Below are 12,058 nucleotides of genomic sequence, written 5' to 3' on the forward strand. Positions count from 1 at the left end.
GGGTGTGAGGGATATCTCACTGTGGTTTTATTTCACATTTCCTGACTTTTAGTGATATTGAGCACCTTTTTATATACCTGTTTGACACCTGTATGTCTTCTTTGGAGAAATGTCTATTCAATTCCTTTGTCCATTTTTTTTTTTTTCTCTTTGTGGTCCATCTAACCATGGAAAGCTGCAATCCACATTTTATTTTATTTNTTAGAATTAACTGTTCATTGAAATAAGTCAGGCAGAGAAGGACAAATACCATATGTTTGCACGTATAAGAGGATTAGGAGGAACCTAATGGAGGACCATGGGTGAGAAGAAGGGGAAAAATAGTGTGGGAGAGGGAGGGAGGCAAACCATGAGAGACTCTTGGATGCTGAGAACAAACTGAGGGCAGATGGGTGTAGCGGGGGAAGGGGGAGATGGGCATGGAGGAGGGCACTTGTGGGGATGAGCATTGAGTGTTATATGTAAACGAACTTGACAATAAACTATTCAAAAAACAACACTATGAACACAATAGGAAGGGCAATAAAAAAAAAGGAATTAACTGCTCATGACATATATAACAGAGTTCTTCTTTTCTCTTGAAAACTGTCTTTGACAGTCATCTTTCCTCAAAACAGACTGACTTTCTCTCATGCCTCTCAACCTCTAAAGTTTTCTATCTCTTTGACCTTGAAATAAGGGCAATGTAAATAAACCTTGATCCTTAGAGTTTTTTTTTAAATCTCTTTTGAAAACTCTATTTATCTCTTCCCTTATGCTCTGAGAACAAAGGTTATTTGTTCTGTCTTCAGTACAACAGATGCTAAAATTATCTTCACAATACCATTTAAATCATTCCTTTCTCTGCCTCATATTGACATTGCTTAAATATTCAAACACAGCTTTCCTTGCTGTAAACTCAAATCACCAGACTTTCCCCATCACTCTGCAACCGATAAATCACCCATAAGCTAAATGACTTGCAAGAAAACAAAGTGGAAGTTTTCCAGATGGAGCTGAGCCATCAACATTGCCTATGTACACACCTAAGTAATACACAAAGATGCAGCAAAGCCCTGTGGAGTGTGTCTCTGGGTCCCAAACTCATGCTGTTTATAAACTTTGTTTATAGCAGGCAGAGCCATGACCACCACCACCATCCTGGAGGACCATACATGCTTCGGTTCAGGTTCACCAATGAAGCCCAAGTGGGCCAATACATACTCTCCCTTGTAAGAATTTGGAACTGGAATTCAGAGATGCCACAAATCCCTACTGATGATTTGGTCTCAGGGCATGTAGATTCTGATGATGCGACACTTTCATCCTCAGCCATGAACAGTGAGAGTAGAGAAAAGATGTCTGAAGAGAAATAACAATGAAGCAGGCAGGCCAAGAATAGAGACATGACTGAGGGAGAGAGAATTGGAGAAAGGGTGAATTGGTTGGCTTGTTCCTGATACATTTCCCCCTCAGGGCCCTCTGATACCTGTTTGCTCTTCCTGAAGACAAGGTGTTAAGCTGCACTTCAATTATCCTTTTGCTGTCCAGGTAAGAACACTTGAGCAATACAAGTCAAAATTCAGTAGTGGAATGATTTCCTAAAGCAATTCAGACTCCCCAAATTCAAGTATGTTTATTTATCATAACCTACTGACACATACATAAAAAATAGGCTTATCCATTTTTTTATGCTATAGCTTTTGGCATAAAACACAGTAACAATCTGAAATGAAAACTTGAAAGAATTTCCAACAAACCCTTGTTTCAAGAGTCATCCCCAACAGCAAACAAAATTTGCCTGTTGCAATTATACCATGACTGTTATATCTTTAAGGTTTTAGTTTAGCTTTTTGGTGGTTATGTTTGTTTCCAAAATAATACATAGATATGGCTAAAAAGTTTAAGGAGCAGAGAAGAGTCAAACTGAAAACCAGTGTTTTCTGAAAACCTGGGGTTTCCTGCCCTCCCACCTCCCACTCCTCAACCCACTGTAAGAATCCAGAGCCTTTAATCATTTATCTTCTTAGTCCCACAGTGAGTACCTCCATGCTTTAAATGAATGATTGTGTCACTTTCTTGATTCATCATCATTTGCAGCAATAATTGATTTCCAGCTAAGAGAAGGAAGATGGGCTCACTTACATGTAAACCATATATCTATCCTCTCTCCAATTTTTTATATTTACCTTACCTTATTTCTTTTAAAAAATTTTTTAACATTCATTCATTTTTTGAGAGACAGCACAAGCAGGGGAGGGGCAGAGAGAGGGAGGGAGATGTAGAATCCCAAAACAGGCTTCAGGCTCTGAGCTGTCAGCACAGAGCCATACATGGGGCTTGAACTCACAAACCACGAGATCATGACCTGAGTTGAGTCAGATACTTAATCAACTGAGCCACCCAGGCACCCCAACCTTATCTTATTTCTCATATTTACTTATATTACCTACAAGTTATAAAACTTTTTAGACTTACCTAACTGTATAAGCATAATGAATTTTTAGGCTTCATTACTGCATACCTTCCCTCATGGGAGGAGTTTAATGTGATTTTTGGATGCATTATGCAATTGCCTATCTATTCTCGGTTCATACTTCCACCTCTCTGTCTTTGCTAAATATTATAGATCCTTTCAACCACAATTGCTATCCTCCCTTGCCTGTTGACTTCCAGAGAGTTCTTGGTAGTGAGAAATACTGGCAAGTTACTGGAAGGCAGTTGGAGAGAATAAACTCTCTTCCTCATTCCATTTTCAGGCTGTCTCTGGCCACTACAGGGGCACCGATATTAATGACAGCAGCATCAATGTGACAGTGGTGGTGACAGCAATGGGGGCTGCAACATGCTGTGACTGAAAGATGCAGAGTTCCTAATTAGGCAGTGACCTCCAATAGCAAGCTTTGCAGCACTGTGCTACTCTGGATGATTTTCCCAGAACTCTTCTGGTTAACCAATTCTCTCTTGACTGTTTTTAATATGTTGGTTAACTCATCTACTGGGTTTCTTTTATGCTGTAACTGTTGCTTTGTTGATGGACAGATCATATTTACGCTCCCCTTAATTCAAAGGTATACTTCTTCAAAATCCTGGCCATGTGAAAGTCTAGGGTCAAATTCTCCAAAGAGGAGCCTAAGACTAGGCATCATAGAGTTGTTTGGTTACCAATTCTCCCCCTTAGCACCCTGGTTTTTGGTTTCCCTGTTTGTTTTGTCCCCTGCATATTTTTCTTAAAATTTTTTGGGAAATCACAAATGCATTTACAAAGATATTTGATATATTTTTTCTAGCATTTCTAGGTATTTTGTAGATTATCCCCAAAATATATTTCCAGACAAGTTTTTTTGGACTAAGATTTAATTATCAGATTCCAACCTCATTAGAGCAGGTAAGTAAACAAATATACCTCTTTCTCACACATGAGTGCACACATGCACACGTGAGTGAAGACTTTTGATCTTGTTTACTTTGGGGCTGAAAATATTTAAAAAAGGGTTTATCCCAAATTAGTACTTCCTCTTAAACTAAGCCACAGCAACCTAACTTTTTTTAAAGAATAGAACTTTAATTTATGTTTTATAAAATAATCTCTAATATGTATTTATAAAGCAATGTTACAACCATTATGTGAAATATGCTATCATTTATGTAAAAATGCTTGAGAGGGAACTATTATATATATTTGCATCTATAGGTTGATACAGATTTATCTATATCATCTGTTTATCTATCTCAAAACAAAGCAAAGCAAGGGAAGGAGTCTTTCTATATCCCTAAGAATAACTTTTTTAACTTAATGATTTTTTAAAAGCACAGTAGTTTTTAACCATATGCACATTGTTGTACAGCAGATCTTTAGAAATTATTCCTCTGGCATAACTCAAACCATAACCCCATCAAAAAGGAACTCCCTGGGGTGCCTGGGTGGTTCAGTCATTTGGGCAGCCAACTTCAGCTCAAGTCATAATCTCACAGCTGGTGAGTTTAAGCCCTGTGTCGGGCTCTGTGCTGACAGCTCAGCACAGAGCCTAGAGACTACTTCGGATTCTGTGTCTCCCTCTCTCTCTGTCCCTCCCCTGTTCACACTCTGTCTCTCAAAAATAAATAAACATTTAAAAAATTTTTAAAAAGGAACTCCCTGTTTCCCTCCCCACCCCCCAGCTCCTGGTAGCCACCATTCTCTTTTCTGTACTTATAATTCTGACTACTCTGGGTATCTCCTATAAGTAACATCATACAGTACTTGTCTTTTTGTAACTGGCCTATGTCACTTACCTTGATGACCTCAAGGTTCATCCATGTTCTGGCATGTGTCAGAACTTCCTTCCTTCTTAAGGCTAAATAATATTTCCTTTGTATGTGTATGTCACATTTTCTTTATCCTCTCAGTCATCAATAAACATTTAGGTTATTTCCATCTCTTGGCTATCATGAATGATGCTGCAATGAACATGGGAGTGCAAATATGTATTTGAGATCCTTCTTACAATCCTTTTGGGTAAATACCCAGAAGTGGAATTGTTGGACCTATGATAGTTCTATTTTTAACTTTTCTTTTTTTCTTTTTAATGTTTTATTTATTTCTGAGAGAGAGAGAGAGAGGAGAGAGAGAGAGAGAGAGAGAGAGAATGAGAGAGACAGCATGAACAGGAGAGACTCAGAGAGGGAGATACAGAATCTGAAACAGGCTCCAGGCTCTGAGCCAGCTGTCAGCACAGAGCCCGACGCAGGGCTCGAACCCACGAACCATGACCTGAGTCAAAGTCAGATGCTCAGCTTTGAGCCACCCAGGCACCCCTATTTTTAACGTTTTGAGGAGCCTCCATGCTTGTTTCCATAATGGCTCTGCCATTGTACATTTCTGCCAACAGTGCGTAGGATGTTCAATTTCTCCCCATCCTTGTCAAAACTTGCTATTTTCTGGTTTTATTTTGTTTTGTTTTGTTTTCAATAAGGATGATCTTAATGGGTGTGAGGTGATATCTCACTGTGGTTTTATTTCACATTTCCTGACTTTTAGTGATATTGAGCACCTTTTTATATACCTGTTTGACACCNTTCCAATCTCCAAATCCCAGTCTGTGCGCCCTGCTGAAATTGCCTTAGACACAGCTTCCCAAGGCAACCCCCTCGGGCAATTGCAGGCCCCCTGCCGAGCTCTGGGGGCGGAGTCAGAATCGCTGCTTCCTTCTCTGGGTCAGGCTGGCGCGCATGGGCGGGGGCTTGCCTGCCGGGTGCGCTGAGCCCGATTCCGCTGGAGTGAGGAAAACCGGGTCCCTCTATGGCTCGTCACCCGAAACACGAACTCACAGGCTAATAATCCAGTTTTTAGTTCTCTGCCTTCCCTCTGGAGTTCCAGCCAGCCAGGAGCGCGGACGCCCGGTGTCCGCGCGGCTCTTTCAGGGTCCCCAGCCGCCCGGGAGCTACAATGGCGGCAGGCGCGCCACCACTCTGAAGTCCAGCCTCCAGGAGCCAGCACAAAGAAGCAGTTTGTGTGCTCAGCCCCCTCCAGGACCAGTTGGCGTGAGGGGACCTGGTGTGCAGGTATTTGGCAAGTACGGTCTTTCTATGCACCGAGGGGAGGTTTTTCTCCCCCGAGCGGAGGTTTTTCTGTTTCGGACTCTCTCCTTTTCCCCTCTCACTCCCCGTAGAGGGTAGAGGGGGATCGCCTCCCACCCTGGAGTCTCCGATCCCGGCCCGATTTTATCTTCCCCGGTTCGCACTCACGTTAGAAGGCTCTCTCAGTGGATTCTGCGTCCTTTTTCTCCCAATCTCTCAGGTTTTGTAAGGTTTCTAATGGCTTCAGATCTTTTCTGTGTGATGTATGGGCGCGAGTGCAAGTACGGAGCTCCTTACTTCTCCGCCATCTTGCCCTCTCTCTCTCCTTTGTCCATTTTGAAATAGGGTAATTGTTTCCTTGTTGTTGAGCTGTAGGAGTTTCTCATACATTCTGGAGATTAACTCCTTACCAGATATATATTCCTATATATTTTCTCCCATTCTGCAGGTTGCCTTCTCACTATGCTGATGATTTCCTTTGCTGCACAGAAACTTTTTGTTTGATGTAATTTCACTTGCTTATATTTTCTTTTTGTCTACATTTTTGGTGTCATATCCAAGAAATCATTGCTGAGACCAATGACATAAAGTCTAGGAGTTTTATGGTTTCCGACCTATGTTTAAGCCTTTCATCTATTTTGAGTTGGATTTTGTGTAGGGTGTAAGATAAGTGGCTTATTCCATTCTTTTGCATGTGGCTATCCAGTTTTCCCAGGACCATTTGTTAAAGAAACCATCCTTTCCCCATTGTGCCATCTTGGAACCTTTGACAAAGATTGTTTAACCATATATGTGTGGTTTCATTTCTGAGCTCTCTGTTCTGTTCCATTGTTCTAGATTTCTGTCCTTATTCCAGCACCATATTGTTTTGATTACTGCTGCTTTGTAATATGCTTTGAAGTCAGAAAGTTGGGGGCCTCCAGCTTTCTCCTTTCTCAAGATTGTTTTGACTACCTGGGATCCTCTGTGGTTCCCTGTGAATTTTAGGATGGATTTTTCTATCTCTGTGAAAAATCCCATTGGATTTTTGATAAGGAGTGCACTGAATCTCTAAGTTGTTTTCGATAGCATGGACAGTGTAATGATATTAATTCTTCCAATCTATAAACACAGGATATCTTTCCATTTGTTTGTGTCTTCAACTTCTTTCATCAAAGACTTTTAGTTTTCAGCGTACAGAGCTTTCACCTCCTTGGTTAAACTTATTTCTAACTATTTTATTGTTTTTGATGCTATAATGAGTTGGATTTTTTTACTTTTTCAGATAGTTTGTTAGTGTATGGAAATGCAACTGATTTATGAATGTTAATTTTGTATCTTGCAACTTTACTGAATTTGTTACTTAGTTCTAGTCTGTTTTTGGTGAGGTCTTTAGGATTTTCTTCATATGCAATCATATCATCTGCCAACAAAGACAATTTTACTTCTTCCTTTCCAGTTTGGATGCCTTTTGCTTTTATTTTCTTGCGAGATGCCCTGCTAGGACTTCCAGTACTGTGTTGAATGGGGGTGATAAGAGTGGGCATGGGCTCACTGGTCTTGTTTCCTAGAGGAAAGGCCTTCAACCTTTCATCAATGAGTGAGATAGCTGTGGCCTTGTTTTATATGGCTTTCATTATGTTGCATTCCTTTTATACCCAATTTGTTGAAAGTGTTACGACAGGATGCTGTACTTTATCAAATGCTTTTTCTATATCTTATTGAGATGATCATATGATTTTTATCTTTTATCCTATAATATGGTCTATCACATTTATTGATTTGGTCTGTTGAACCATCCTTGCATATCAGGGATAAATCCTGCTCCATCACAGTATATGATCAATTTAATCTGCTGTTCATTTTGGTTGGTTAATATTTTGTTGAGAATTTTTCTGTCTATTAATCTGTAGTTTTCTTTTTTTTTTCTGAAACAAGAAAAATCGGTTTTATTTTTTTCCATAGAACTTATTTAATTTATTTATTTATTTATTTATTTATTTATATATTTATTTATTTATTTTTTACAGATAGTTTATTGTCAAGTTGGTTCCCATATAACACCCAGTGCTCATCCCCACAAGTGCCTTCCTCCATGCCCATCTCCCCCCTCTCCCCCACACCCATCATCCCTCAGTTTGTTCTCAGCATTCAAGAGTCTCTCATGGTTTGCCTCTCTCCCTCTCCCCCACCATTTCTCCCCTTCTTCTCCCCCATGGTCCTCCATTAAGTTCCTCCCAATCCTCCTATACGTGCAAACATATGATATTTGTCCTTCTCTGCCTGACTTATTTCGCTCAGCATAACACCCTCAAGGTCCATCCATGTTGCTACACATGGCCAGATTTCATTGTTTCTCATTGCCATGTAGTATTCCATGGTATAGATAAACCACATCTTCTTGATCCATTCATCTGTTGATGGACACTTAGGCTCTTTCCATGTTTTAGCTATTGTGGAGAGTGCTGCTATGAACATTGGGGTACATGTGCTCCTATGCATCAGCATTTCTGTATCCCTTGGGTAAATTCCTAGCAGTGCTATTGCTGGGTCATAGGGGAGTTCTATTGTTAGTTTCCTGAGGAACCTCCACAGTGTTTTCCAGAGGGGCTGTACCAGTTTTCTTTACCTGTAGTGTCCTATTGGGCTTTGGTATCAGCATAATGCTGGCCTCCTAAATGGGTTTGGAGAATTCCCTCCTCTTCAATTTTTGGATGAGTTTAAGAAGAACTAATACTAATTCTTCTTTAAATGTTTGGTAGAATTCACCAGTGAAATTATCTGTCCCTGAAATTTTCTTTCTTAAGACTTTTTTGTTATTACTTCTTTTAGGTCTGTTAATATTTACTTTATACACTTAGGTTCTCCTATGTTGGGTGCATAGGTATTTAGAAATGTGATATCCTCTTATTCACCCTTTTATCATTATATAATGACTTTATCTTTTGTTACATTCTGTCTTAATGTCTATCGCATCTGATATAAGTATGGCTACCTCATCTTTCTACCATTTTTAATGATATCACCAAGTTAACTCATTATTATTGATTTAGTTTTAGATTATTGACTCATCATAAAGAGAGTCAGCCAATCAGAGAGGAATTACTTATCATATATATTTTTATAAAATAATTTGATTCATTTTTATCATATTGATTATTTTACATTTTGGTCTTTTAAAACTTTTATTTCTGAGAAAGAGAGTACAAGCAGGGGAGGGGCAGAGAGAAAGGGAGACAGAGGATCCAAAGCAGGCTTTGTGCTGACAGCAGAGAGCCTGATGCAAGGCTCAAAGTCACAAACCATAAGATCATAATGGAGCTGAAGTCCGGTGTTCAACTAACTGAGCCACTCAGGCGCTCCTCAAGTTTGTTTTTAAATTCAGCCAACTTACTGCCATTGTAAATAACTCTTATTCATGGCAAAAATAATGGTGTTTCCTATTGAACAGTGCTATTAAGATTGTATGTTTAAGTAAAAAATGACTGCAAATAAAAGAAAATTTAGGTAAATAATAATGCAGGTTGTTCAAGATTTACATTCTGTTTTTTACCCTAATTTCCATTCATTTTGCTTACTTTATTCTAAAAGTGTATAACTGCAAACATTTATATTATTACAATTATGCTTTGATTCCATCACAGAACCATGTAGCATACCATCTCTATTTCTCCTATTTTACAACTGTTTCAGGCAGAGAGGAATTCTACCTGATTTAGTGAACTGTTCTATTACATCCTACTATTTTTTAAAATCATGCTAAATTTCGGCTTCCTGCATACTTGGACCATGACTTTCTTTTACAGTTTTTTGTATATGATTTTTCTTTTTCTTTTAAATGTTTGTTTTTATTTACTTATTTAAATTTTTTCAATGTTTATTGATTTTTGAGAGAGAGAGAGGCACAGTGAGAGCAAGGTAGGGGTAGAGTGAGAGATGGAGACACAGAATCTGAAGCAGGCCCCAGGCTCTGAGCTGTCAGCACAGAACCCTACACAGGGCTCAAACTCATGAACCAGGAGATCATGACCTGACCTGAAATCAAACACTTAACTGACTGAGCTACCCAGGTGCCCCTAAATGTTTATTTTTATTTTTGAGAGAGAGAGAGCATGAGCAGGGGAGGGGCAAAGAGAGAGGGGGATGGAGGATCCAAAGCGGGATGCATGCTGACAGGCTGACAGGCTGACAACAGCCAGCCCAATGTGGGGCTCGAACTCACTAACAGCGGGATCATGATCTGAGCCAAAGTCAGATGCTCAACCGACTGAGCCACCCAGGTGCCCCCGTATATGATTTTTCTGAAGTTTCTCCATGCTCTTCTGTTTTTAAATAATTTACACATACATTTGTTATTTATTGAGTATATACCAAGTGTCAGGCAAGGAACCAGTAGTCAACGATCCCCAACCTCATGGAGCTTACATTCTCTAGGAGAAGAAGTTATTTATTATAATGGACATAATCAATTGATGAACTAAACAATTGTTTCACATGCTAACAGAGCAGAGAAGGAGAGACTGGAAGAGTCAAAGTGAAAGATGATTTGCAATTTTAAATATGATTATCTGGATACACCTCACCTGGATGACATCTGCATAAACACTTAAATGAGATGTGGGAGTTAAATGTATGGACATGTGGGGTAAATGCATTTATGGAAGAGGAACCACTGATGCAAAAGCCCTAAGGTGAGCATGTGTCCATTGTCCTTTGAGGAATGTTGAGGAAGCCAGCCAGCATGGATGGAGCTGAGTGAATGAAGGAGAGGTGGGAGATAGGCAGCAATGGGCCAGAATAAGCAAAACTTGTAAGCCATCATAAGAATTGTCTTCTGCTGTGAATGAAATGGGGAGCGACTGGTAGCTTCTGAGCAGAGAAGGGGCATGATGTCTCCAAAGCACTGAGACCAGACCATAAGGGAGGAGGAGAGTAGAAATGTACATGTCAGGAGGCCATCCGAGTGATCCGGTGATGGGTGATGGTGACTCAGACCAGGGTGGAAGTAGTAGAGGTGATGGGAACTGTTGTAACTCTAGGTGTGTTTCGAGAAACAGCCCGTGAGATTTCTGGAAGATTGGATGTGGGGTGAGGAGGAGGACTCAAGGACAAGTCCAAGATGTTCAGTCGGAGAGATGGGCTGAGGTGCGGAAGGCTGGGAGTGGAGGGGGTTTTGGGCTGGGTGTGGCAGACATCACCCTTCAGTTTGGGACATATTGTATTTGAGACACCTTATACTTCCTAAGGGAAGAATGATTACACATCCTGGGGAAAGACATTCCTACAACGCTGTAGTATAAATATGAGAATCTCACTCATTATTGCTGGAGAAAGTTTTATTAGATCCTTCCACTTTCCTGTTCTAATTTGGACAATCTCATGCTGGAGCATATAACTATCACCCTGAGATATATTTCCTTTCGATTTTTAGGATGAGCCTCTGAGCAACACAGACCACATCCTCCTCTTTCTTGGTATTTACTGTCTCTTTGAAGTAAATACTCAGGTAACTTCCTCAGAAAAGATACACAACATTCTGAGACTATACATGTCTGAAACTGAGTTTAATCTGACCGACAGTTAGTAATTACTTGAGTATGAACAGAAATCTACACCTCAGAGAACTTTAAAGTTTCTGTATCCTGCTTTCCTGGAATCCATTGTTGTAGATGAGAAGTCCTATGTTTCCTGCAGATTCTGTTCGTCTCCATAACTTTCATTTCTGACACCCAGAATGATGCCCAAATTAAAATTTTAAGATAAATTACACTGACGATTAAGGCAAAACTTTAAAAGCTACCCCATAAGAAAATGAGTTTATGGATTTCCTTGTGTTGTGTAATCAAAGAATTAAAAGCCAAACCAGCTGATACTAACGTGTCTACCAAGTTTTCACTATATGGGGACTTGGTTAGAAGAGAAGGTTTCTCCACCACCGTCCGAGCACTGCCTTTCATCTTCCCACTGCTCACCATCTCTCACCAGCTCCTTCTTCCTGCTCCAATCAGCCTAGGAAAGAGCAGCTGATCTGAAGCACATCCAAACATACAACTGAGGGGAAAAAGATCAATGAGGCAACAGAGTGGGGGAAATGGAGAGCATTCTCTACATAGGCTGAGAACCCCCTGCTAGCCATTTTTTTCCTCCAACTGTTCTAGATCAGTGCTGCCCAGCAGAACTTTATACAATGCTGGAAATAATTCTATGTTTGTGCTGTTCAATGAAATAGCACTAATATCATGTGGCTGTTAAGCACTCACAATGTAGTCGGTGCAACTAAAGAGCTGAACTTTCTAAATTGTATTTAACTGTTTTAGGTCTATTTATTTTTGAGAGAGAGAGAGAGAGAGAGAGAGAATGAGTGGGGAGGGGCAGAGAGAGAAGGAGAGAGAGAATATCAAGCAGGCTCTGACCCACCAGTATGGAGCCCTACTTGGGCTCAAACCCAAAAACCATGAAATCATGACCTGAGCCGAAATGAAGAGTTGGGCGATTAACCAACTGAGCCCACCCAGGTGCCCCTAAATTGTATTTAATTATA

General features: G+C 40.1%; 1 long non-coding RNA gene across 2 annotated transcripts; it reads left to right on the forward strand.

Moving 5' to 3' along the window:
* The first annotated feature begins 1,320 nt into the window (after nt 1-1,320).
* Nucleotides 1,321-11,327, forward strand: LOC144220075 (uncharacterized). Of its 2 annotated transcripts, XR_013331611.1 has the most exons (4): nt 1,321-1,530; nt 10,022-10,208; nt 10,557-10,662; nt 10,949-11,327. It is a non-coding gene; the product is annotated as an uncharacterized LOC144220075 (long non-coding RNA). The 2 variants fall into 2 exon arrangements; XR_013331609.1 differs by lacking the exon at nt 10,557-10,662.
* The last annotated feature ends 731 nt before the right edge of the window (nt 11,328-12,058 follow it).

The sequence above is a fragment of the Crocuta crocuta genome, unplaced genomic scaffold (assembly GCF_008692635.1).
Source record: "Crocuta crocuta isolate KB4526 unplaced genomic scaffold, BGI_CrCroc_1.0 scaffold209, whole genome shotgun sequence".
NCBI classification, from domain to species: Eukaryota; Metazoa; Chordata; class Mammalia; order Carnivora; family Hyaenidae; genus Crocuta; species Crocuta crocuta.